This window comes from Chiroxiphia lanceolata, chromosome 1 (genome assembly GCF_009829145.1).
Source record: "Chiroxiphia lanceolata isolate bChiLan1 chromosome 1, bChiLan1.pri, whole genome shotgun sequence".
In the NCBI taxonomy this organism is placed as follows: Eukaryota; Metazoa; Chordata; class Aves; order Passeriformes; family Pipridae; genus Chiroxiphia; species Chiroxiphia lanceolata.
Window position 1 is genome coordinate 54,970,317 of NC_045637.1, and position 27,334 is coordinate 54,997,650.

Consider the following 27,334-nt stretch of genomic DNA (forward strand, 5'->3'; position numbering starts at 1 on the left):
CTCGATAATAAACTTGTTATTTTGTGGGAGACAGAGTGTAAATTGAGAGTACCAGCACCCAACTTGTGTCCTGTGCTCTTCAGAGCTTCTGACCACTGTTCACACTAATGATCCAGGTACAAAGAGTCTGGAAGTGGTGATATCAAAGAAGCTGAGGGTTACAGATAGCGCTAGGATAAATGGTAGGAGAGAACTTTAATGAGAGGAGTCACTGCAGGTTTCAGACAATAATTTAAGGGTTGGGCTGTGGCTACTGTTAATGCAGGAACACATGGGAGTAAGTGGAATCAGTTTCCCATCACTAACTCCTACAAATCCCTGTCATATCTTTTCAGAATTCAGATGGGTGTACCCACGCCCTCTGTGGTGGGCTTAGCAGGAAACAGCTAGGATGGGAGGTTGGAAAGACGCTTTCCTGCACCATTAACTTAATGATCAGCAAAAATGAGCAAATAGGGCGATGGATATTAGTGTATTAATCTAGTAAAGAATAGTTGCAACTTGAATAAGATCAAGGAGAAAACTTGGGAGAAGCTGTAACTTGCTGACTCTGAAAATTTTCTGAGACTATGCAGTTGCTGGCAGTCCTACACATCTGGCAGAGAGCAGGAAAATATTTTAAATTTTTAAAAAATATTACTTATTTTCTGACCCTCAGATTAAAAATAGTTATAAAATTGAATAAAGTCTTGTCTTTACTGAAGAGGAGAAATTGTTATTACTCTGCTTGTGCCACTTCTTGGTTATATATGCAGCCATATATAAAGGGGATAGGTTGGCAGTACCTTAAATTCCCTGGATGTTTGGCTTCAAAATAAGCAAGTGGTTATGGATTTTTCTTTTTAATCAAAAGAAAATCACATTCCTTTTTCCCTAACATCTTGTCTGCAAAGATGCAGAATTTATGTATTACAAGGATAATATCTACTTCAAAATGCAGTTTTTACAAATGCGTTATTGGAACAAATACAAGCTCTGTGAGAAGAGTCAACTTTTCTTTTACAAAGGGAAATGCCGCCTTTCAAAATAATTGAAGCTGTTTGAGGGGGTGAATGTGCAGGTGAATTAGAAAGATCTGGATGTCATTCAGAGGTATTTGACAACATTCTGTACCAGAAAAAAACCAAACAGCTGTGCATGAAGACGGAGAGTCATGTCATGGACTAATATGTGGGTAAAAGATGGGAAGAATAAGGTAGTCCCTTCTGACAGTCACCAGAGTAGTTGGACTGGTTGATGCATTCATCATATAAAAAGTATACTGAAAAGGAGCGCCTTGATGAAGTGAGAAAGGGTGCTGATGATACTTACCGGCTCGTGGTAGTAAGGTTGAAGTGAACCATGAAGAATTGGAGTAGTGCCTGACATGGTGTGTGACTGACAGGCAACAAAAATTCAGTGCAGATAGATGGCAAATGGTCTACGTGGGGAAAAAAAATTACTGTGATTCTGCTAAAAAATGGTGAGCTTTGAGCTGACTGTTACCATGAGTGAGTTATGATAAACAGCAGTGTAAAACAGGAGCTCACTACTCTACACTGATCAGAAAAGCAAATCCAATGCTACGAAATATTAATAAAGGAATAGAGAATTAAAGAGATGGCATCCTTGTTGCCACTGTGTAAGTTCATGGCTCACTAGCATTTGTATCATGTGCAGTTCTCATCCTCTCAGCTCAAAAACAATACAGTAGGATGAGAAAAATTTGGAAAATGCATCAGTTTTAAGAGATACAAAAAGGCTTATGTACACGGGAAATAGGGATTCTTTATCCTGTCAGGAAGAGACATTAGAAGATATTCTTGAGGTCTGCAGTATTATGAGTGGTGGGAAGAACCTGCACAGGTTCCATTGTTCATTGTCTCTTTCAACACGAGTCTTAGAGGAGGCATCAAATAAAATAAAAGCAAAAAGTATAGGTGGGTCTTCTTAAAACACTGTACCAAAGACTATTATATTTGCTGAAATTTTACGTGGGTCCACTTTCTGACAGTATGGAGTCTCAGGTTTGGTGCAAAAAAGCAGTTGTTCATGCAAAGAAGGCTAGGGGCTCTCTGCCTCAGTATTGTCATCTTAGCAACAGGGCATGGTCTTCTTGCATATGCCTTTCCTAGTTTTGGAGCTCTCACTGTACCTTGCTGAAACAGCAGGACTTCCATTGAAAGCAGAGGAGTAATGACAACACTAAGAGCTTTTATCTGTACTTTACTGGGTCAGGTAAGCTCATTTTGCTTCTTACCAGACTACTCACTCAGTAGCAGCATACATATTCATGTTCTAAGTGCAGACACTTGCGTGTCTTTTGCGTAAGTTCTGTGTTTTATGCCTTCATCCCTCTCCATCCCCAGTGCCTGCACTGTATTCTGAACCTTCACTTGAGATGTTGACAGTCTTGGCAGCCTCATCAGGGCTGGCCTCTCTTGCTTTGGCTGTCACATCTGTGCTCCTTGTACTATAGCTGGTCTGGGGATTTCTGTTTCCTGGACCAACTGGAGAGTTGGGATGTGCATGCATGAGACTCCATTGCTCACTGAATCCTGACGGGGGACATGTGGTTTTACCTATTGACTCTGCTCATAGCACTAGGAGACCTTCATTTGTTTCTATTCTGATGGACACTTTCTCTTTTAGGAAGCCTACAGCATTGTTTGTGAAAAGGGCTGATACTCTTTTAGGTTATGCAATGGCTGGTGTGATACCTGTGTGTAATGGACTGGTGTGTAATGTTTTGCTTCTGAAATGAGAGACAAATCTGAGGATGGTCTTGAACACAGTTGCAGAGAAAGAACAAATATCAAAGTTTAATGGGAACCCAGGTTTCCTGATGGTAACTTGTTGTGCTAACAGCAGATTCATTTGTTTCCTAATTAATCAGGAGTGTTCTTTTTATTTCAGCCATCTGGTGGAGAGCATGTTGTTTAGCTTCTTGCTACTGCAAATTGGAGCTACACAGGAAAAAGGATGTTTCAACTTCTGTTTTTGGCTTGTTTTTCAAGGTTGAGTCAGTATAGAGCACGTTGAAACATACAGTAATCAGTTGCAAAGTTCAGCTTTCAAGGACTGCAAAAATTTAACTTAAATTGTCCTTCCTGAAAGGACAAGATGGTGATATTGATGATTTAATTGCTTATTATTACTTGTTTTATTCCACATAATCAATCATCAAGACAAAAGCAAAATTTCCTTAGTGAACTGCAGAACTATTCTAGGATCCCAAATTTGTTATCACTTTGTAGAGAACATTCAATGTTGCTTTTACATTTCTTCTTTGGATTAATGTCAAAAGCATATTGCCTGTCAAACAATTTGTTGTTGAGTGTACCATTAGCTTGCTAACTCCTCGCAACGATTTTAAAACATTGCATTTTTTTTCCCTCCAGAAGTCCCTTTAGCGCAGCCTTTCTTTAGAAGGTATATTGTTCTTGTGGAATATTTTCCGAGGAGCAGTCTGTCCCTATGTGATGTTTACTGTATTTTTGCCTTGCAGCCAGCAGATTTTAGTACAAACTTGCCTGGGGGTGGCCTTGTCCTATTTTCCTCTTAGATGGTTCTGGCATTTATAGAGCTTGGGAGATCGTGCTTCTGAATTTTCCAGTCTGAAGAGCTCAAGCCAAAACAGCAGGGGAGATAGCAAACCTGTACGTTGTTTGGCTTACAGCAGCTGGGCCTGTTTTTCTTTTGACCTAAAGCAATGGTAGCTTTTCTTGTGTTTTGTGTGGAGGAGGGGGAAAGTGAAGAAGAGGAAAGCTACGTGAGGAAAACTGCTTTATCTCTGTGCTTGGAAAAACCAAGCCTTACCCCTGCCCCCACCCAGCAATACTTCTTTTTGCACCCCTAGCAAAGCTATCTCCAGGCTACTTTTCCATTGCATGTAGAGATTGTTTTAGTTGGTTTGTGAATACTGATGATTCATGGGAGAAGGAACTGTGCTTTGTCGTAATATTGCATTAAGAGTTTTGCAAAACAAACTCTTTTTATGTTGCAGTACCATAGTGCTTGCAGATTGCACTTTTCTGTTAGGGGACCAGCATCTTTGCAGTTTTCGGTGACATTTGATAGGTTCCTACCAACGTGTATTTTCTCCCTTAAGTCTTGGTCACTGAAAAAAATACTCTTGTGAAGTAGGGCCCAGAGTCTCCACTGGGAAATGAACTGTGATGAATGATTGTGGGAAAATACGAAATACCCTGTAGATGGGTGGCTCAGAGAACATAACAAGTCTTTTGGTTTGGCCTTGTGCTTGAAGAACCCTTCTTGTCTGTAAACACTGTCTCTGAAGTCATTCCTGCTACATGAGGTTTCCTGTGGAAATAAGTTTCAGTGTTCATGCCTTTGACGTGTTCTAGTCTTATATTTATCAGCAGATGTTGCAGTTAAGTTTTGCATTTATGTAACAGAAATATTTAGTTGTGCCACAGAGTGAATATTTTCTTAGAGGAATGCGTTTGCATGTGATTGTTGGAATCGTGAGCTTATGAATTCCAGGAGCATGGAGAGTTCCCTAAAAAGTTTGTGAGAACAACAGAGAGTGAGTGTTGAGGCTTAGTACGTTTGAAGTGCAACACAGAAGAACACACAGCATGAGTGTGCCAGGAATTTCCGAGAAACTCCCAGTGATTAAACCAAATTAAAAAATGTCATATCTCTGAAGATTGATAAGATTGATAAGATTCCTGTCTGTATGTCTCCACTAGTGCGGGACAACTGGGGGACAGATCCTGAGCCCCCTCAAGCTGAACATAAGGGGAAAGAAAAAATGTCATGCTTCTCTGTGTTTTAATGTTTTCTCCCTTTATGTTACTACATAGTTTTTCCTTACAGATATGTGTGGATCTTCATGATGCCTGTTGTAGGTGAAACTGTTGTTTCTGCTGTAGTTCTGGCAAGGGGTGGCAGTGCAGAAGCTACACGGCTGCTCCTTTTGTGAGGAAGCTGTTGACCAGCTTCACAGTGCAAATTCTTATCCGGAATAAGAATTTTCTTAATTGGCAGCTTTGATGAATTTCGCTCCTCCCCTCTTGTCCCCATTTGCAACTCTCTGAGTTGGTCAGTCATAAACCTAAATCATATTTCATCCTAAAGGGAATATTATTTGTACCTGTAAATGGATGCAAGAAGCAGGGAGAACGTTAGAGCAGGTGCATGTTAGCCTAGAGCTTTCTCTTTGGGATAAGAAGGGTTAGCAGAAAATTGATGCTGTAGAACCAGCGTCTCCAGTCTGTCTTGGCTGAGCATTGTGAATGCCTCAGGCTGTCAGAGTGGGACAGGAAGGAGCTGAGCCTTAGAAAAATATACTGGCTTCAAAATCATTAGGTATTACGTAGACAAGTACTCCAAATTTGCCTAACTGTTCTATATTTGTTTTCCTCTCTTCTTTCCATTCAGCAAGTCCAAGTTGCAGTATGAGGCTTTCTTTCCTTCACAGATCAATTTGTTACTAGTCACCTGACTGAAAGATCCTCACGTTGCAAGTTTCATTCTTTGTGCATAGTGAGATGGTTTGAATTAGATAAATTGAAAAATAAATCATATTCCATTCTGATGTGATAGTTTACCTGATTTTCCTTTCATAATCACCTTTTTTCAGTACTTTTTTTTTTTTGTCTCACATGAACTTCTACTTTTTGTTGCATTTTGTTCTACAAATCTCAGTACTGAATTGTCTTCCTCTTTTTTCAGTGGTTGTCCAAATTCTGAAGTCAAAACACAGAGGACTGAGTTCCCTCTTGGACTTTAGTGCTGCTCCTCATCTTACTTTGTCACTAAATGTAATAATTTCTATAATTTGTCTTCTGATATTTAATACTTCTATTGCCCTTAGGATAGATTTTCTTTCAATGTTAAACTTACTCATGGAGGCTGTAATCACGACTTACTAATTTCTCTCTTCTTTAATGTTCTCAAGAATGTCTTCCTTAACATTAGGTAGCAGATCTGGTAGATTTTTTTACTGGTATTAATTGCTGCATAACCAAGTGCCCTTGAAAGTCAGTTATGTAAATGAACAGCCTTGAGCTGGCTGTAAGAATGAAGCTGGCTTGAGTTTTAATTTAATAATTGAGGAATTGGAACATAAAATGGTTCTTTAAATCTAAAATAGGATAGAGTCATATTCTTTATTAGACAAATTCTAATTGCATGAACTATATCAGCAGTTTAACATTTAGTTTAGGTGATCACTGCATGCAGGTGAGCACTTTAGATGGTTATTATTAGGAAAAAGCTTTGCATTTGGTTGCCTTAGGTAATTTTAGTTCAGTATTTTGAAAGAAATTACTAGTTTGTTGTGGCTTTAAAATAACAAGTAGTGTCTTTCTTGGAATATATTCTTTACATCTGGTTTTTTTCCTTTCTTAAGTTAGCGATCATAAAAGTCGCTGTAAAAATTAATATATTTTTCCTGAATATGCATCATACGTGAATCTCTTGCCTTATTAAAAAGTACATGAGTTCTGGACAGTGGAGGGCAGGTACATCATGTCCCATTGGGTAAAAGTTATTTATTGTTACATACAATATATGCAAAAACTGGTGGATGCGACGTTATTTGCAAATACAGGCTTGGCAAACCTCCTCTGGAATTCGGAAAGGGTTTTCCAGCTCGACTTAGTCATTTTTTCCCAAATGTCTTGGCATAACTGATCACTCAGGAGTGACATATGGTAGAAACATGCTCTAAGGGACAAGTCTCCCGGATGGCGCACAGCACCACACAAGATAGACAGATGGTGGCTTATTCAACCTTGGAAAAAGTTTAATCCTACATATTGGCACGTCAGCCTGGGTACTGAGAGAGAGGCACACACATGCCTGTGAAATCTGAGGCAAAGCTTTTGTGAGTTTGCTTGCCGTTACTGAAAGAACTAGAAAGATTGAGCTGATACTATACTGCATGAGTATCTGCAAATTAACAGGCTCAACAGGCTATCTAGAAAAAGTGATGTTCCCTAGAAAAGTGGAAATCCCAGAGGCAGCAGAATACTGCAGAGAATAAAATTTGCTGAACTTTTCACAGCTGTTTCTAGGTTAAAACATGTTTATTCAACAAAGCTGGTGAGTACTTACCTTAACTTATTCACCAACAGCTCTTGATTAATTGAAGTGTCTAATAGGAGAAAGGGTATTTTATGTTTTTCATGGTTTTACTTCTGTCTCAGGGCTTGGTACAGGTTTTGTGAAGCATATTACCACTTCACAGCACAGAAACTATAACCTTTCTCTTAGGTAGATTCAAACAAAAAGTTCCAGATTTCCTGATGGTAAATTTAAATTTACAGCAGAAAATGAAAACTGTACATTGCAGGTTTTTTCCTAAATAATAATATGAAGTCAGACCTTTCACTCTAATATCTTTGTATTTAAGACAGCGAAGAGAGGGACAAAATATCTGACATGGAGTTATAAATCTGCTTTGAATTCTTTCTGGAAACCAAGTAGTGGTTGATTGATTGATTGATTGATTGATTGAATGAACTTCTGGAGTCAGGGCTGTGTTCAGTAAGGATTTTGAAAATCCTGACCCACTGAGAAGATAAAGAATTGCCAAACTTTTCCCCCACTTTCTTTTTCTTGTAGATCACACTCCATATTCACAACTAGAAGGAAAAGGAAGAATTTCCTGACTCTCTGGATTTCAAGGATGTCATTATGTTGTATTGGATGAATTTAAACTAGACAAGACTTCTTTTTGAAACACTTCAAGAAAGGTAAATGTGATTCAAACAAGCTAATCTTTTGCCAGTAGAGGAATAGTTTGGTCAAATTAATCACATTCTAATAACATTTCAGCCGTAGTGTACCACAACATCATGATCTTTCGTTTACGTGTTTTAGGTGTTGATGTGTTTGTATAGATACATATCCATATATGTAGCTGTAACTAAACCTTACTAGTAATTTTTAGATGTTGGAAGATTGTGATTTGTCAACCCTTGTATGTTTTGTGGAAATATCTTGTTTCAAGCAATTCTCTTAGGTGAAAGAGGTGGAGAAGGAAGAGGGGAGAGACATGAGATGCCCACAGTAGCCAGCATACTGGTAATTGCATGGATGTGGAGGACGCAGTTAATGTTTCTATTCTGCCCCGTGAGAAGAATAACTTGAAAATGAGATCCTAGTCAGTGAACTGTAAAGTCAAATGGCTCAAGCAGCATTGATTGACACATACATTTAAAATACAGTGTGGTTTGAGAGACACAGAGGGAGCTGCAAAGACAGACTAATTCAGTAAACTATTCAGAATATGCATTGAAGAAGTAAGAGATGTCAAATTCTTGCATTCAGCTGAGGATGCTCTTGTGTAATATAAAGATGTGCTTATTTTTGGGCTAGCATAAACAAAGATTCACTCATCCTGTGGATGTGAGTACCCTTCAGGTATTTAATTTTTTGTCACCCTTTTCTTCCTTTTGCTGTGCATCATTATGAGAAATGGTGACTATAGCATAGCCAACCTGAAGACCTACAATAATTGCTGCAGAACTAGTGTGCTTTTTCCATTTTATCTTTTTCTATCTACTATAACTAACTATTATAAGACTTAGTAAATAAAAATTTTAATAATTCTATTTTGTGCTCAAGTCCACAGTCAGAAAAATGTGACAGACATCAGTTTGCTCTCTTCTAGACCCTGGAAGAGTTTCTTACATACTGCACGGAAGCAGTGAGTGTTTTGGTGACCCATCCAGTCCTCTGAGACAGAGTCCTACCTTGGTGTCAGGAAACATGCCTGTGGGCCTTCCAGACATTGTACATTTGTGTGAGAGAGAACTATAATCTGATGAGATGATTAAAGTTCTGCAGATTCACAGCTGACACCTTTTTGACCCAGATCTAAAGTTCAGACTCAGAAATACTTCAGTCCCTTGAAATTTTAGGTCATGCTTCATAGAATTGCTGTTTTCATAATTTATAGGCTGAGCGTGATCCTATCATTGTTGGATTGCTGAACGTCGGTGTGTGTGAATCAGCCATCTGCTGTCAGGGCTGAGTCTTGTATCTCCCTGGCCAGTGACAGTGGAGGTCATTAAACCATGACGAGACTTTGTCAGATGGGAATGGTTCAAGGGAACAACATGGCTGTGTCCAAAAAAAGCCACTTCTGCTTACTGGTAGTAATGACATTTAGAGGACTGAAATGGAGAAAGAGAAGTTTTAATAGAGGAATGGAGACTTTGTGAAGACAGAGATGTGAAAGGCTTGGATGTTTGAAAGGCACAAAGACTGGCTTTTGTAGCAGGCTTTTCAGTTAATCCTGGAACCAGATGAGGAATAGAGAAACTGTCTACATAGGAGAAAAGCAAACTTCAAGATTTGTAAGAGAAGCTGCATGGAGTCCTTGGGTCACTGACCTAAGAGTGGTAAGGAAACAGATATAAAATGCATGTACGTAGTCTCATTTTATTTTGTCTAGACTTGCATACCTTGTACACTTCCCAAGTGGAGAGTGATTTGGTATTTTGGAACTCGTACAAAGCTTGTTCATGTTTTGCTTCAACCAACAAATGTCCTGGAAACCCAGCATACCTGCAAGGTTAGATCCTTGTGTTAAACTTGCTGTGAAATCTGGGCAGGATGTGGGTTAGCACTAATGATGGGATCCCGTGCCATCTTGCTCTGCCAGGTCCTGTTTCTTTGGAGATACAGCAATCAACACCAAAGAAAAGTCATGCAGAAACTGAGAAAAATATTTAGCAGGAAATAACTGATCCAAACCAATGGAGACCAAAGATGGTTGAGAAAGGCCAGACACAACTGTATGTGCACCGGTGGGGATTTTACCGTACTAGTTCATGCAAATTGCTGCTGGGCTATTGAGAGTGATTCTGAAGGTAAGGTTGAGCTGAAACTTTAAAAATCAGGACTAAGACATCTTGCTGCACACCTCATGGAATATGTTTAGGCTTTATTGGTTGCTGCTGGTTCAAAAATGTGCTCTCAACAGGTGTAGCCAAACAGGAGGAAAGAACAATTTAAAAATCCTTATATATGCAGTAATCCAGTGGTAGAAAAAGGTGAAGTTGTAATTGTCTTCTACACTTCCCCCCCTCCATGTTGGGAGAATTATTTTTAGATACTAATTTCTAATTTAGTATTTAGTCTCCTTTCTTTCTCTTCCTCCTCCCCAAAAATCTCCTCAGACTCTGATGATTTAAAAATGATACCATGCAGAGTTGATGTAACCATATGTAGGTTGTGCATTGGAGGTGTGATGTACCTCTCTTACAATCTTAAATGCAGGTAAAGCTGAAAATGGCTGCGTTCACTTTTATGCTGTCTATCCCCCTTTGTTCTCTCTCCCTCCCCCTTCTGCTTGTGCTCACTTGCTCTCTCTTTAGTATAACACAGTTGAACAGCAGTGAAGTGTAAAATGTGCTTTTGCCAAGGTCAGTTTCTTGTGATTACTCGCCTGTGGCAACTTATGCCAGTTGCAACAGACTGAGTCTCAGCAGTCCACAAAGTCACACTGGTGCTTATGCAGAGGACACCCAGTGTAGGTTATAGTAACCGTAGTCTGGAATAGCTTGCAGTGCTGCTGAATTTTAGCTGCTTTATTTAACTCTTCCGATGTAGCTTGCGCTTGCTTCAGTGGTTTGGAGTCTGCTCCATGAAACGCTAGGCTGTCCTGTGCTCTGGAGACCCTTCAGGAAGATTTTGGGTAGATTAAATTCTTGTTGTTAGAAGTTGTTTCTTTTCTTATGGTGCATTGCTCAAATTTCAGGAATTATTCCTAAATGAAGAGAAGATAAAATAAAGCATCATGGACACATGCATCTTTTTTTCTGTGATTAGCCTGCTTTTGGAGAAAATCTTATCAAATACTACCCTATTGACATTGACACAAGAGAAACTGTGTATCTACACAGTAAGAAGTATTATAGAAAAATATAAGAAGTAGTTTTAAAGCAAAAATTTAAAAGATGATGACTTAGTCTTGGTACTGTCTTTAAAAATGTACACATTCATAAACATCAAATATTTTTTTGTTTAAAAGCTAAAAATAATTTTGACTCCTGTGACGGGGGAATGAATGTGAGATTCCAGAACATTTTTTTTAGGAGATAAGATTTGTTGGATCCCATTTTGTTGTGCACACTGAATGTGGAAGTGGTAGGGACCTCCACTTTCATTCTCCTTTCTTACATGGGAGGAACCATATCCCTTTATGGAAAAATGCTATATTTAGAACAGAAAAGCAAGGACTTCCTGTGTTGTTGGCTTATTTGTACTATCAACAGTATATATGATTTTAAATTCATTCTGGAAATACTTACTTTTGAAAGAAACATTTAGCTTGAGCTGTGTGATAGTGACTTTGAGGTTACCTGTTTATCACTACTGACAAGTAGAGAGGCAGTAAAGAAATCTAGATGATCAGCTGAAGGGTAGAGCTGAACTTTGGTGACCTCTGAAATTCAGTTAAGTCCAAAATTTCATTGCTTAAAATTGATTATGCATTTGATTAATTTTGAAAATATGTGTTGCTGTATTAAGCGCTACTCTCTCATGTTTGCTTTGGAGTGATTCCTGAGCACAAGTAAAATAATGGCTCAGCAGTTGAGTCTTGATCCTATAAACACCCTTGCACAAAGCACACAGCAATATTCCTGTTGTGCTTAGTGAAACTCCCCACAAAACAAGGTGAGGATTCAGAATTCAAGTCATTTGAAGCTCCTTATGAGGACTTAATCCTGTATTTTCTGTTTAGTCTTGCTTTCAGGTTTACAAGAAGTGTTTTTTATCAAGGAATATGTTACTTGTTGCTTTTTTGCCTACATGGAAGACAGTTAACTTAATATTTTGTTTCAAGAGTGACATTTGCTTGTTTGGTTTTCATAACCTATGTGGTTCTACTGCTATTACAGACCCTATTCCTTTGCTTTTAATAATGTTTGTATTGGCCCAGCTCTTACGGAAGAATGTGCTATGAGAGCTGTATCTAGACTTTGTGAAGACTGATCTCTGTACTCCCTTTTAAGTTGGAAATTTATGGTGGAGATTAGCAGTATATTGTGTGTCTATACTGTGGTATATAGGCCTGTAGTACTTAGAGTGATAAGTGTTGTCTTCTCATTGTTAGAGGAACAGTGGAAATGAGTGTTCCCTGTAGGAGGAAGCAGCTGTACTAGAAGAAGCTGGTCTTCAGTCAGCTGAGAAATGAGCAAATGGGTGTTCTTGGGTGCGGTAGTATAGAAAAGCTGCATTGTCTGTGCTCACCAGAACCTGTCGCAATTATTTCCTTTTATCTTAAGGAACTTGAGGAAAGGAAAGAACTATTCAGGCACTGAAGTTTTTTTTGGAACATTCCTAATGATGCTCCTGCAGTGGGTTGCTGCTGTTGCCTGCTCTGAGGATTTCCTCATCAACATGTTAAACACGAGCAAGCAGTTGACAATTGAGATGGAAGAAGTCTGCACAAAACGCTGAACTCGTTCAAAATTCCATGCAGAGCTCCTAACTGACTTTTAAAAATTCGTTAGAACTTCACTGCTTCCCAAGTTCTCACCTCCTGGGTTCTGGGTGATAACAGAAATGCTTTGCTGCACATGGTAAATGTAGATGTTGTGGGTATTTTTGGACAGGTGAAATTCCAGAGCCCTTGAAGTCTTTCAGGATTTGCGGCCAAAATTTTTTTTCTTAACTCATGGATGGAGATCTGAAAGCTTGTTAAGGGATTTATTCATACAATTCCTACTAGTTTTAAAGGAAGTTCTCTATGTCGGTGTCCTGGTCAGCTTTGAAACATTTACTGAGCTAATATGGATGGGTGGAAATACGCATTTAACATATGGATAGAATCCTACTTTTGTAGGATTCTCCAATTTGTGAGTATCAGAAGACATTTCCCTTTTTGAAGGCAACCACTACCCTCTTGTAGAAGTAGGAGATTGTCACCTACTCATTGCTTTATTAATTTTATTAGAAGCAAACTAGAGAAATGAGTAGTAAATTTGTGTTGTGCAGCAAAACATTTCTTTTTTTTTTTCTCTCCAAAGTCAATATTTCTTTTCCTTTTCTTGGCAACAGGAGTAGTATCTCCTCATTACCATTCTGTTCACATTCTGGAGACTATCTGTGAACTAGGAGCCAGGTAAAGAAAAGTCAATAAATTTAGACAGAGAAAATATTCTCAAGTTCCTTATAAAAGATCTTTATTCCAAATAAAGATCTGAGTTAATCTGAGGGAGCACTAACTTTGTAAGTTATCATGCATACATCCTTTGAAGATGAAGGGGAAACTAGCTGATAAATCTCGAGGGGGTTTTTGTGTTTTCTATTTTAATGGCAAGTTTATCTTTAAGCTTCTAACAGCTTTTAATAAATGTTTTACATTTCAGTTATGACAGGACAGTATTATCCTTATAGTTTTCTTTATCAGATGGGAAAAATTCAATGATTAGAAAGTGGGATCGGGAGGCAGGGTTTCTTACGGTTTGTTACTTATGGCTTTGACACCTGAATCACTGCATGGACTAGGACAGTCTATAACATGACTTTAGCTTCCCCATGGGAAATACTGACTATAATTTCCTGCCTCATGGGTGCATATGAAGATTAACCTCATGGAATGAGTGAAGTATTTATTAATAAATGGTCGTTACTGATATGTCACTTACTTGTTCATAGCAGTGACATTGCTAATATATTACTCCTGAGGGGAATGTAAATGAGCACATAAACCAAAAGACATTCATTCAAGTAATTGTCATCACCCTGTTTAAATGCATGTTCTGTTCAATAGTGTCCCTGTTAGTGCTCACTGTTTTGATGATTTAAAAAATACTAAAGAGGAAATACCACCAAATACGAAGGGAAAACTCAAGGTCGTGCTTACTTGTTCTGTCTTCACATCACAGTGGCTGAAGTGTCTTTGATAATCTTTCTTTAAAGGCCTGTTAATTGAGAATATAGGTGAAGTAGCATGCATTTAAATCCAGCTACATTTTAGAAGTTTAATCTCGTTGCATGTTTTCTGCAGTACAGGTATGATGTATGATGAAGCGTCCAACAGCAGCGTGGCTTTTTAGTTTTTCTTTTATTTCTCATAATTTTCATAACTGAGGTTAAAGAAATAAAATATTTTGTCAGTCTGTTTCTAGTGTCAGAGCTGCCATTTGGTCTGTGATGAGAGATGTGAGAAAATGAATATTACTTTACATTCCTTTCAGTGGTCATTTTGAAGGATGTGATTGAACAGCAAGGTCATACAGCGTTTTGGAGGAGGAGTTTTCTTAGATTCTTTTATTATTTTATTTGCTCCTTAATGAAAAAGGCCCCCGGATCTTTAGGTTTTGTTTCTTTGTAGATTTAGACTTCTTTATTTTTTCTACTATACTTTAAATATTAAAAATAACCTTGTGATAAATGTCCTTTGGGCTTAAAATGGAATTACGTCACATAGCCTCTGTTTTTGGGTTGGATTGGAAAGAAAGAAATGAGTTAAATATGCAGTGCAGAAGATGGGGAATATACTTGAAAACCCAATTTGCTATGAAAGCTGAGACCCAGAAGTCATTTTTGACATAGTGCTTAGTATCTGATCTGTAGTTTTAAAGTGGCAGTGGTGATCCTTCTTGCACCTCTCAGTTCTCTGCTATAATCTCATGGGACTCATCTTTTTTTTAACGTTGTAGTCCAATTTACCTAAATGTTACATTTGAAAAAAAAAAACAACACAAAGGGCAAATTAAGCGGCTTTATTGAATCCCAACTGCTTTTATAAATTTGATATTGGCAATGACTGAGTTGTGCCATGAAGGTCTCATTCCCTTTGCCCCAGTGGTGGACACTGGAGTTTGTGCCCCACAGCTGTGCAGAAGACAGCTTAGGAATGCAGTCCGACATGTCCTCTGCAAGATTTCACTGCCTGCAGGAGCTGCTGAAGGTTACTGGTCATGGCTTTATACCCTCGTGGTGAACATACATAACAGAATTATTCAGAACTGAAGGGACACAGTGAATTTATTGTTATATTTTTGTAATCGGAGTTTGAGTTTCTGTATTACGTTATTGATGGAGCTTTTTCTCTCTCAAGAATTAAATCTGAAGCAATGAGTTATGAATCATACTTTGTGTCCCACTTACAGGCTAGCTTGACTCATCAATGAATTTTCTTCTGGCATGATTTGGGGGAATTGCCAGTTATTTTTTTCATATGTGGCTTTTAATTATTGTTGACTGTTGAATAAAGATAGAGATGAAGCAGTCCAGCTAAACACCTGATTTTATTTAGGTTTGTGCTTCTAAAGAGTCACATCATACAATGAAGTATTGTATGATTGCATAAGAGAAATAGTGGGCCGTGGTTTTCTGATTCTTCAGTGTTAATATCAAACAAGAACAGTAACAAGTAAGTACTAGGAGCTCGTTATTGTGCTCAGGATTTCTTTGACTTAATAGTTTTCAGATAATTAAGATACATTTTAAAAAAAAGTTATCTTATGTATGAAAAATATCTCCTGCAAATAAAGCCCCAAGCACAAAGCTCTTGATTTCTAGATTTTCTTTAAGCTACTGACGATATAATGATAATATGCATTTGTACACAAATTACACTGGTCATGTAACTTCTACCATACTTAATAGTCCTTATTTTATTGGGTAACATTATTTTTAGTGGTACAATTATCTTGTAATATAACCAGACACACAACATTTTCAGTGCTAATTTTGTGGAAACTTGAAAAGCAAAGCTCAACTTCAGTAGTGCTTTCTAAGTTTACAAATATATAATAATGTAGAATTAACACACTAAAGCACTATAAGAATATTTTCTCTTTCTAAGAGCAACTGTATTTTTTTTCTATATTAAACTGTTTTGTACTTATTTTTTCCCTATATCCAATATCTAAATACTCTTGATGTCTTTTGTAGAAGCTATAAGAGCTTTTAGTTAGGATTCCCAAGGCTTTTGGTTTTATTTGCATACATTTGTTAGCCTCAGTAACTGAATTCTTATATGCAAACAATAAATAGTTTAATCTATTTGATATTCTGTAATCTCTCCTTCTCACTATACATTCGTTGTCAGAACTTGACTCAAGGGCTGTGTTTCATGCAGTGAAACACTTCTTCCCCTATCATCTGTAAGATGAAGCTTTATGAGACATTTCCTTAAGAAATTAAAGTATGTATTTTTTCTGTTGTATATGAAGACTCAAAATCTATATCTTCACTCCTTGAGCAATGAGTAGATACTTTATCCTTTAACTGAAATGAAATTCTGAAGTATCTTTATTTGATGATTTAAAAGTTGTTGGAGCAACAAGAGAAGGCAGAAATGTGTGACAGATGTGTAGGATATCCACATGCACAGACTGTGGGCAAATGAATATATTGTAGGTAAGATGCATGGATTCTCTCTGCAGGTACGTGAGAACCCAGACTCTTCTCCTGCATCCTGTTGGCATGTGGTCATTCATCTGTGGGGAATGAAATCCACATGGCTAAATCAGGCTTCTTAAATTATTGGCATTAGTTTGAGCCAAATATTTCTTTCGCATTACACAACGAATGGGAAAACTTTCCTGCCAAGGAAGGAGCAAAACTGAATGATAAATGTGGCAGTAGTATTTACTGTAGAGCTTTTCACCAAAGTATAATCTTCTCTCATAAGACCACCTCTTAATTGCAGGTAACTTTCTCCTCCTTTCAAACTGACCAAACAGCTGTCCTTAATTCAAAAAGTAAAGAAAGACTTGCTCTCAAATTCCCCATTTCTGTTCTCTGCTGGAGGCATCCAGTTTTGTTGATAATGATCTAATCTGTTGCATAACCGGAGAAATACTGAGCCTGCTGCCATAGCCTGCTTCTTTCTTGGCACTGTTGGAAGGCTTCAAAGAGAGTCTGAATGTGTGAGGCGACTGCTCTACCAGCAAGACCAAGGGGATCAAAGCATACATTTGGAAATGGAAAACAACAAAAAGAGAAGCGGTTAACACAGAGTTGCAGTCCTGAAACTGAAACCGGTCTCACAAGAATGAACTATTTTGAAGTTGAGGATAATTACTATAAATTCTATAGAGCAGGAAAAGATCAGGAATTTTTAAGGAAAATTCATCAAGGTTTTATTTTGTAGTATTTTGATACGAGGAAGATTATTATTCAAAAATGGATGTGTTGACAATTATATGCAATTTAATTGGTTTTGTATGATTTTATGTTGCATCACATTGCTTTCTTGGCTTCTCTAGTGTTTTCAAATAGTAAGTTCTTAAATGAAATCAGTTGAAAAATTGCATGAAGAAAAAAGATTTGTAGGAAAGTTTCATGTAGGGATATTCTTTGAAGGTTGGACAGTTGTTTCAAGATTGCATTTAATGATCTTGGGAAAAATAAAGTGGTTCGTGGTGTGGAGGATTTTTTAATTTTTTTTTAATTTTTTTTTATTTTCAATTTCATAATAAACGGAAAGAATTTCTTTTCATATTATTCCCCCGTGTTTTGGATGAAAATTCCTGATTGCTCAGGAGATATCTAATTTATGAGCATTTAATTTATCTTTCAGTCATATTCATGAATCAAGATTATAATTCCTTGTACTTTAAGTATGGTTTACATTACAATGCAACATTGGTTTAAACTAATCCTTTTTCTGTGTCAGATGTTAAATTTTTTTTTGCATGCAATTCTGAATGTTTGTCTTTAATTTCATAGGAAAAATCTTAGTATTTACCTGTGCTAATTTATTAAGGTGCCATACTGGATATGTAGGAATCTCAGCTCCATGTTCTTAGGAAAACTTTCTATAATATAAACAATATTATGCAAAAAGAAACTGTGGGACTTTCATTGTACCAACTTTAGAAAGTGTCCTTATCCATAGTCTATTTGTCCCTGTCATTTACTGTGCTAGTACTTTGTGGTTTTTATGATAGGGGAAATGACAGTAACGTGCTTGTTCACACTCATTGACTCCCTATATAAGGGAGGCAAAGGAAAGTTGGAGGTACAATAAGTTTACTCTCCCTACTGTCCTTGTTACTGTGTAGTCTTCCGTGTGATGGACCAGTGTTAATGGTAGTGGTTATGCCTTTTTTTTCCTGTGGTGGTCTGATGACTGGCATGTGTATAGTGTTTCTTATATGCTGTGAATCCTAGGAAGAACTGCAAAGCACGGTGTGATTACTCTTGATAGAGATGCACTAAAGCATTGCATCCTGATAAAGTGGATGATACTTCCCACACATAAAATCTTTGAAATATTGTTTAACTAGCATTTTGGTCTCCAGTGTTAGAAAAACTCCATCACTCCCTTTTCCCCCTCCTCTTTAAGAGCAGATTCCTTACTATGTGTATTTGCAAAATTTTAAGTTCTAATGATACCTTATCTTACTAGTTACAGGAGGCAACCATAGTTGTGGTGATGACTGCTTCCTTGGACTACTTTGCCCTCTGTGGTGGTGTCTGTTTCTTCAGTGATCCTTCCTTGTGGGGTGGGAAAGAAGGAATGCTCAGTCAGGTCAGAGCCTCTCAGCTGCAAAACTCTAGCTACATTTTAAAGAACATGAGCAATCTGTATCTTTCGAAAGATGTGTTGGATGTATTCAGAAATTATCCTGAGGGTCAGAGAGGGTATTTTACTTACCCAAAACTACCCCATACCCTTTCTTGAGAGCATCAGTCTTTGAAACTTTTCTTATAAAGTCTATCTTTTTAACATGGACCAAACAAGATATTTTTCTTTCCCCTCATTCATGAAAGAGCTGAGTTGTTCTGACTGAAGTTAAATTACTGTAAAAATTAAGACTTAAGGCAGAGACTCATCGTAAAAAAAAATAATTCAGATACATTTTTAAAGCTTAGTAGTTTAAAGAGATGGACAGTGCTCTGATCCCTAATTGTAATGCTGAGAATCAGCTACATTGATCCTATCTCTTGCTGGAGAAGCATTATCGAGTTGCCATAAAAAAGTTACTTGGTACACGTTAAATAGCTGTTTAATCTTTTGTTATATTTCTGTCTGTTGTTTCCTTACTAGTAAAATAGATCAGTGTCAGTGAAGTTGTATATACCTAGAGGAACCTCCTCTTGTCCTCTTTTTTGGGTCATTGAAATCTCTGCTTTTGAGAGGCTTTTGTACTTTGTTTTCATGTTGAGGGTATTTTTGACAGGGAGTCAATGCTCAGATTGCAGTTTTAGTTACTATGGAGAAACTTTCCCACAGAAAGGCTTATGCTCTATTTTCTGAAGATGGTTAAACACTGAATTTGCCCAACTTCCTCTTAACCTGCAGTTCTGAAGTTCATTTCGTACCAGTTTTCTTTAGACTGAAAATTCTTTTGACTCAGACATGCTTCCTTTTAGCCTTTGCAATCTGTAGTGTCCTAATGGAAAAAGGAAAAGATGAGGATCAGGACAAAAGAGAACTATATCTAAAAGCCTGCATATGACAAGGGAATTGAATGTAGCTGTAGGCTGATTGTTGGGTTTTGTTGAAAGAGAACTATCACATGGCTGTCTTGGAAGTGAGTTTATTGGAGATTTCTGGTATATACTGATGTATGTCAGTTCCTCCACTTGTGGATTTGGTTTCCCTACGAAGGTGCTAGATTGTGGTGGTTTTATGTTGTGGAGCTGGTAAGAGTTGTTTAAGTAAGTTTGTTTCCATGGGGAAAAATTTCTGGATCTGGGCTGAATGGCAACAACACGTATAATTTGGTTTGTATGTAGTTGTGAGTTTTTTTTCTGATACTTTCTGTAGTTTTTCTTTGTGTCTGCTGTATTGAATACCGTTTGAAGAGGCAGCTACATTAAGGTGTACTTCAAAGTGTCAGAAAACCATACGAAGCTGAGAACTTGATCCAGAAATAAATTCTGAAAGATTCTGAAAGCATTTTATTTTCACCTGCTCTGTCAGTGTCTTTGCCAGATGAATGCTTACTCTTAAGCCCACTGTTCTCAGACTGGTTAGATTGTGTGATTTTTATTTTTTTTCACCTCCTCCAGCAATAGGAAGGCAATACTGCAGCCTTTGAAAGGCCCAAAGGTTTGATAGCATTGTGCTGCAATGCAGGCTTTCCTCCTGATCCTGTGCAGTCGCTGTGATGTGAAGGGTAGGAACCTTTTCGTCTCATCCTTTTATTTCTTTAAAATCACCCATTAAATACCTGAGAGAAAGCAGACTGTTGGGAAAAAAGTTTTCCACATAATAAGAAAAGTTGGAGAAGAAGGCATTCAGAGAGGGAACAGTTTTCTAGGTTATGCCTGGAGGATTATTCAGATTCAGGAAAGGCTTCAGAACACAGGGCTCAGCCTTAACATCCTTTCAAATTCTTAGCTAAACTAAAGACAGATCAATTTCCCATCAATTGTCTATAAATATAGAGGCATTTTAAGGACCCTTTCGCTGGCTGTTGTCAAAGTCTAAGGCCACAGAAAATACTTTCTGGTCGCGTTTTTTTCAAGGCGTTATATTGGATGGGAAAGGAGTAGACTTCTACAGAGGATCTTAAGGTTTCAAAAATTGGAAGAATAACAATGTTATCAGATAACCCATGAGGAAACAAAGACATAAGAACTGCAGGTCACACTGTAGCTAATCTTCAAAGGTTGGGATTAGAACCACCACGGTTTTTTTCCATCTCCTCTTTTTCCTGTCTCTGTAAATATAGACATATTTTTAATCTGGAATTTCAATACTGAAATCTTTAAATTAAATCTGAAGTTCTTAAACTGTGAGGAATTGTTTCCTGAACAGATGATGGAGCAATCCTGAGGACTGCTGGGTTTTGCTTCCTCTTCCTCTCTTTTGTGCCCCGTCTCACTGAGTTTTGCAAGACAAAGCTCATAAACTCTTCCAGAGGATAAAAACTGAAGCTTCTTGTGTATAATCACGAGCAGCAGGCTGACAGAGACACTTGGTCAAAGTGACAGTTATTGTGTATAAGAGATTAGTGATAGACAGGAAAGATTTTGTTATTTAGTCTTGCCCAAATTGCGAACATTTTCAACTGTGTGACCTTTTCTAGTTTAATTAGTGTAAATCTTAAAAGCACAGGGCATCATGATTGCAGAAAATAAATGTTGTTCAACTGTATTACAGACCTTATCCCCTGAATTTGGTATGAGATCTGATGTTCCCTGCTGGATTTTAAAAATGAAATTGGCTCTTAATGAAGGATCATCTTGAAAAATTGAATTCATATCCAAGTTTCTAATGCCAGCCATATCTCTGGTATTTTTGTTGCTGCTAAGTCAACTTGTATTTTTTTTGTAAAAGTCTTAGAAGCATCAACACTTCCATTAATGTTTATAAAGAAAGCAGCAATTCGAATACGCGTGGCTGAAAAAACATTTCCTGCAGTTTTCCCAGCAAATTGCAGGCTCTCTTGAATATTTGGTCCTTAGAAAATATATATGAAAACTGAATTATTCATTCATATTTAGCAGGGACAAAATACTGAAGATTCATGATGCCATGAAGCTTAACTAACTCACTGTGTTGTGCGGTCATTTAATAACTTCTGATAAAGTTTGTGTAGTTTTTGTTCTGTCTTTGGGAATGCAGTTTATTTGCTTGCAAAACAGTGGCTGTATAATAACTGCAGATAGACTGTGATAGCTTGGGATGTTCCTATCTCCTCCTGTCCAGTCTTTATTGCAAGTGTGTGTTACAGTACTGCAGCTAAGTTAATTTCTCCTTTATGTTTATCATAAGCTTTTAAATACATATATACTGTATTAATTGACATAAGTTTTAGGTCAAACCTCAGTATAAAAGCTTGGAAAATGTAGATGAGCACAATTTCTGCTTATATTTTTATTGCTTCTTAAATGTTTTCTTAATAGTTTATAAAAAGTACGGATACTGTTCTGATGGGAAAAGTTTTTAGGACTTTGTAACTGATTTAGAATTGTGCACATGTATTTGTATGATGTTCATCGAATCAGAAGAAAAGGAGTTGTAAGCCATTTTGGAAAAAACTATTGCTTTTTAATAGTGTTTTTATATTTATTATGCAAACGAACTTCTATATATCTTATGTTACTTTCCTGAAGTACTAAGAAAATAACATTTTTAGGTAGCGATTTAGTTGCTCCATTCTGTACTTACAAAAGGGTTAGGTGTGGGAATGTGTTTAGTAGGGCTTTTTTTTAATGACTTGGCATTGTGTAGTTGAATAAATAGTTTGCATTTGAAATGTGAAAAAATCAGCACCACTTAGGTGCCTTCACTCTAACAAACTGGTCTACCTTTTTGTCTAAGGTAATTCAGAAGAAGTGTGTTTATATGCATGTGAGGAACACCAGTATCCATGTGACAACAAAAAGGATGTCTTGCATAAGTGGCTGGCCATCTTTAAACTTGTTCCACAGTGGGTCAGCAGTTTTGCAGAGCAGTGAGATTTTTGAGGTTTAGAAGGCAAATCTTACAAAAACTTCACTTTAAAAAAAAGTAGCTTTAAATCTGAAAGAATAGTTAATCTTTCCTGTGTACCTTACATTTAGACCTTGTCTTACAGCTCCTCAGCCATGCAGTTGATAAAGGAACTAGACCTGCCCAAGGCATCCATGTAGCCTGAATGTTGGGTATGACAGCATCTTCTCTAGGAATGTGTACAGGTCTCCCAGATGGAGGTGGGTAGAGGTATTAGCGTGACTAGATCCTCACTGCCTACACATGAAGAACAACTTTTTTGTGTCATCTGTGGTATTTTGACATTTTAGTTATGGCAGATGTATAGTAGAGACAACCAAAACTTTCTGGTTTTCCCATACAACTTGGCATACAGATTAGGGAACTCCTGTTTTGAACTTCGGTACAAAATGGAAATCCTGTAGCTGTCAGCTGTTTTCAGACATAGATCTGCACTTAGTGTGCTATTAGTAATTTACTATTGTCTCATTAACTAGTTGATCCTTTTTCCTGTTTTAGGTTTTATCTTATTTGGTGATGTGATTTTGTTAAGACATCATTAGTTTGATCTCCTTTCTAAGGAAAATTCACAAGACTGGATATTTTGACACCAATTTTTTTCAAACATCATGCTCTTTGTAGAAAAGCACAGCTTAACTGACAACAGCCTGATGATAAAACAGTTTGCTTTGAAATGGGGTTTGGTTTAGAGCAGGAAGGGCTGATGTGGCCTTGTTCAGGGGAAGATGATGAAGGAGCAGGGAATATATTTCCTGTGTCATTAGGAGACCTTATTCCTTCCCTAATTTTTCTTGGTTTTGTTGATCTGCTTTTGTCTCTGTTACTGAAGATGTATTTCACTTCCTAAGTTGGGCTTTAGAGTGGTGTTCAGTTCAGTACATATTTGTTCGCATTGTTGGTTATTTGGAAGAAATTGGACTTTTGTGGAAGTGAAAAATGTCATTTGAGATTTTTTTGAACTTGGAACTTTTTAAAATCATTGTTAATAGTGGTTTTAATTTTTGGGCAACTCATCAGTTGAATGTGTTTGTGTGAACTGTGTATCTCTTCCATACCTTATATGTGCTGCTGCGTGGATCATGTTGTCCTCACTAATAGTAGACTCATTGAAATAGAAAATATTAACAATAATGTCAATTACCACAAAAATGGCAAGAGTTTTCATTGGAAGAGACACAAAACCTTGTGCTTCAAGGCTTAACAAATGCCTAAGACACAAATCAGTGAAGTGGGGAACGTTTTTATACCCGTGCACACTGATGGGTCTTAATTTGTTTCTGAACCACACAGTTATGACTGTTGTCTGAAGTTATTTGATTAAATAAACTGTAAGTGTCTAGTATAGCAGGATCTAAAGAATCCTAAAGGATTGAATATGGCAGTTGCTCTGTTTTTGTGATAATATTACCCTTTGCCCCCTTGTTTATCACCTATGAAATTGATTACATTTTCAATGATATGAAATTATTATTGCAGGCTTAGTCTCCAGATGCAAATTAAACTTTTGATTAATTCTTTATTGATTTCATGTGATGTATGAATTTCAGTCAAAATATATGAAAGTAATATTTAAAAATGCCATTTCTGTAATGTAGTAGTGACAACACAGGCTATTTTGCTGCTCTCCTGGTGATTGAAGAAGCATGGTTTTCTTCCCTTGGTATGCAATAAACCTTCTGAGATGCATTCTGCCTGGAGAGCATTATAGCTTAAATAACTGTGGAACTGTAATTAAATACAAATTGCAGTGCTAGTGTGCACACAACAAATTATCACTTGATAGAGGTTTCATGGTTCTGAGGAACTCTTTTAGATGTAGGTAAATTTGAATGCTCTTGCTTTAATTCTGCACTTCTGTTATAAAAACTTACTGTTGCCAGCTTTCTAGTTTTTATTTGTGCTTTAGTCTTGTTTGGTTTCCAAACAATTTGTCTTTTATTTTTTTTTTCCCTTATCTCAAAACTCAGAGAAGCACTTGGTCATGTGTTTGCTACTTTCTTAAATCAAGTCTTGGTCATCAGGGCATGACTCTTATTCAACTGTACTGCTGGTCAGTTCTTGGGGGCTCATTGAGTTTGCATTCAGTAGTGAAGTGTTCCAGGTTATAATAGCAACCTTTGCCATGCACTGACAGTGTTATACATTAATAGTATTTATAAAAAAATGATACTGAGGAATAACCCTAGAAGATAAAGAACTTGTGTTTCAGCATGAGGTGTTTCTTCTAAAATTACTAATTATAATGTTGAGGATGAAATTAAAGAGGGAGATATACACTGAAAATACAGGACTTAAAAAAATTAATATAATTTTTTAATTTATTTTCATTTAGCTTTTCAGTTGCTGACTTGTAAACAGTCTGCTTGCTTAATCTGAAATAAGCCCATTTGGTACAAAATGCACTTCAAATTTCAAAGCATTTACAAAGAAGAATTCTGAATAATCAGGCCTTTGATGGTACATTAATATTTTATATTCAACTATTTACTAATTGCCAAGGATATTTTTTCGGTTTCCATTTCTTCTGGAAAATTAAAATATTTGTATGAGCTTTGACAGACTGCTGCCAAAGATCTTGTCCTCTGAAAAATTCTTGTAAAATGAGATCAGTCTGGCTGGGATTTTGTAGGGGGCGTGTAGCTGTTCGGCACTAATGTAGCTAGAGGTGGTGGGGTGGCTTTATACATGCAGAAGGTTGTTTCTAGTAATCCTTCTTTCTTTCTATCTTCTTGATGAAATATTAAATGCTAGGTTTGGATTTCATTTTAATACATCTGAAGCTTGGTCTTATTAATCAGAAGGGCCAAAGTTTGTATCTGCTGGAATTCTCTGGAAAAAATGATACATCTTTCAAAGCTGTTTTTTTTTTCTAAAATACCACTCTAATTTAAAGAATTCATGTCAAGCTTGTAGATCAAAGACAGACTGTATAGAAGCACATTGCTGTATTACTAGATACTAGGGGAAATATATCACAAGGAATGCATATTTAAAAGGGAATTCTAATAAAAAGAAATGTATAGATCTGATGATCTTGGAGGGCAGGCAATGAGAATTGCTTGTCTCCAGCCTGGACTTAAGTGCATTAAATAGCTGAAATACCAATTAGGAAAATGGACTGGGTGATCAAAATTTTTTCATTTCAAATGTTGAATCTTCTGCTTTCTCTTTTCCTATGTTGTGCCCAGGATTTTTATCCATCTAGTGATTAAAAAGATTCCGGCATGTGTAGTAGAATGGTAAGTTCAATAGCGTATCTTACAGTACTACCTAGCAAAAGTTTTATTTCATTATTTATCATCACTATTCAGATGATGGTGACTGTATGTGTGTTTTCTTTCTTTGTTCCTTCATTGTTTTCTCTAGTCTTTTTCAGTGCATTACTAGAAAGTGTTGTTTTAATGTATTATAAAAATTTCATTAATGTGTCCTGTTACTGTTAGAAGATTTCAGGCCCAGATTATTTTTTTTAGTGAATGTATTTTAGTTACAAACATTTACACTTATTTTTCCCATAGTTCTCTGTAGCTACCAGACATATCATATGATGTCTTTCAGCTTTTTCGTATTTCAGCAACTACAAGACACTTGTGGTTTTGTGCTTAGAGCCATTCCAACTATCAACTTTTTTGACAGCAATTATTCTAAATCCACTTCAAACAATGATGAAGTTGGTCACAGCTTTGTCCAATTCAATATGCAGGAATTCTTTTAATTTTCTACGGGCCTGAGAAAAGGGTAAACTGTATGGTGGCATATGTTTGATCTTTCTGTTTTCATTTTAGTTACTAAGTGTTACTTTTTCCCTAACATTTCTTAAAATGTTTTCCAGTCCTGTTGGATTCTTGTGAGGTTGATGATGTCCTGTTCTTGGTAGCTTTCTGTCTTTAGTTTTGACTTGAGTTGCTGGATGAATAACTGCTGAACTGAGAACACTGCAGACACAGCTTTTAGAAAATACATATTTTTAAAATGCAGCCTCTTTCCTTTTGATAAAATCATGAATTTCATTGGTGTATAATAACGAGGTACATTATTTGATTAGGCTTTTTCCTCTGTTCCCCTCCCGCCCTCCCCCCTTAAAGAAAGAGCCTGTAGAGTAGAATAGCGGTTGGGGGAACACAAAACAATTACAAATATTCTGTGTTTTCCTTTAGACTACAGCGGTTTGTCATATATAAGGTGCTTGAAACTCATCAGGTGCAAACCTACAGCTCAAATATGGACTGGAAAAAAATACCATACCTCCCACTGAAGTGCCTGTTTATAGTGCAGGCTAACCTTAATTTTGTACTGCTTTTGGCTGGTCAGCTTTCTATGGGCAAAATGACTGAGATGTTAGCAGAAGGAGAGAATGTGTGTTGAAAAACTGAAGGAAAAAAGCTAATAATTTCCTGCACCTGACCTCACAGAGAAACCTCTTTCTTCCCCCAAACCAACCATCGTAAAATACCATAAATTTTCTCCACATGTTCTAGCTGTGCATAAGCAGATGCTACAGAACATTTGAAGCTGTAACAAGATACCTTTCATCCTGAAGAGTGGGACTGAATTTCACCTCGTTCTTTTCTGAATGTTTTCTTTTGGCTAGACATTCAAGTTGTATTTGTTTTACTTTTCTTCCCCACAGCATATCTGCTAGTGAAGGGTAATGTTGGATGTACATTTCAGCATTTAATTTTTTGGCTCAATGACCCATAGCTCCTTTTGTTGATGTTTTGGGGAGGGAATAGATTATTGTTAGTGATATGACTTATATATGAGATAAACTTCTTCATCACTTAGTGCTCAAGCCTAAAGAAAAAGATGCAGAACAAAGAAGATGGAACATTAACTTGCAGTATTTATTCTGAGATTGATGTATGTGAGTTGAATTTGGTTTCTCTATGTAACATTAGTAAGAATTTTATAACATAGACATGATTTGCAGAATTACATAAAATGTGTCATACTGTG

The 27,334-nt window shown here is 37.0% G+C and overlaps 1 protein-coding gene across 4 annotated transcripts in view; it reads left to right on the forward strand.

Annotated features, from left to right (window-relative positions):
- The window catches only part of LDLRAD4 (low density lipoprotein receptor class A domain containing 4), a 274,476-nt gene that overhangs the window by 35,649 nt on the left and 211,493 nt on the right, over positions 1 to 27,334 (forward strand). For 3 of the 4 annotated variants that reach the window (XM_032691869.1, XM_032691842.1, XM_032691851.1), the window contains exon 2: positions 7,576 to 7,706. The gene's annotated coding sequence lies outside the window, so the exon portion shown is untranslated. Of the gene's footprint in view, positions 1 to 7,575; positions 7,707 to 18,440; positions 18,461 to 27,334 lie in introns of those variants that run through there. The other variant, XM_032691862.1, reaches the window with a different exon arrangement.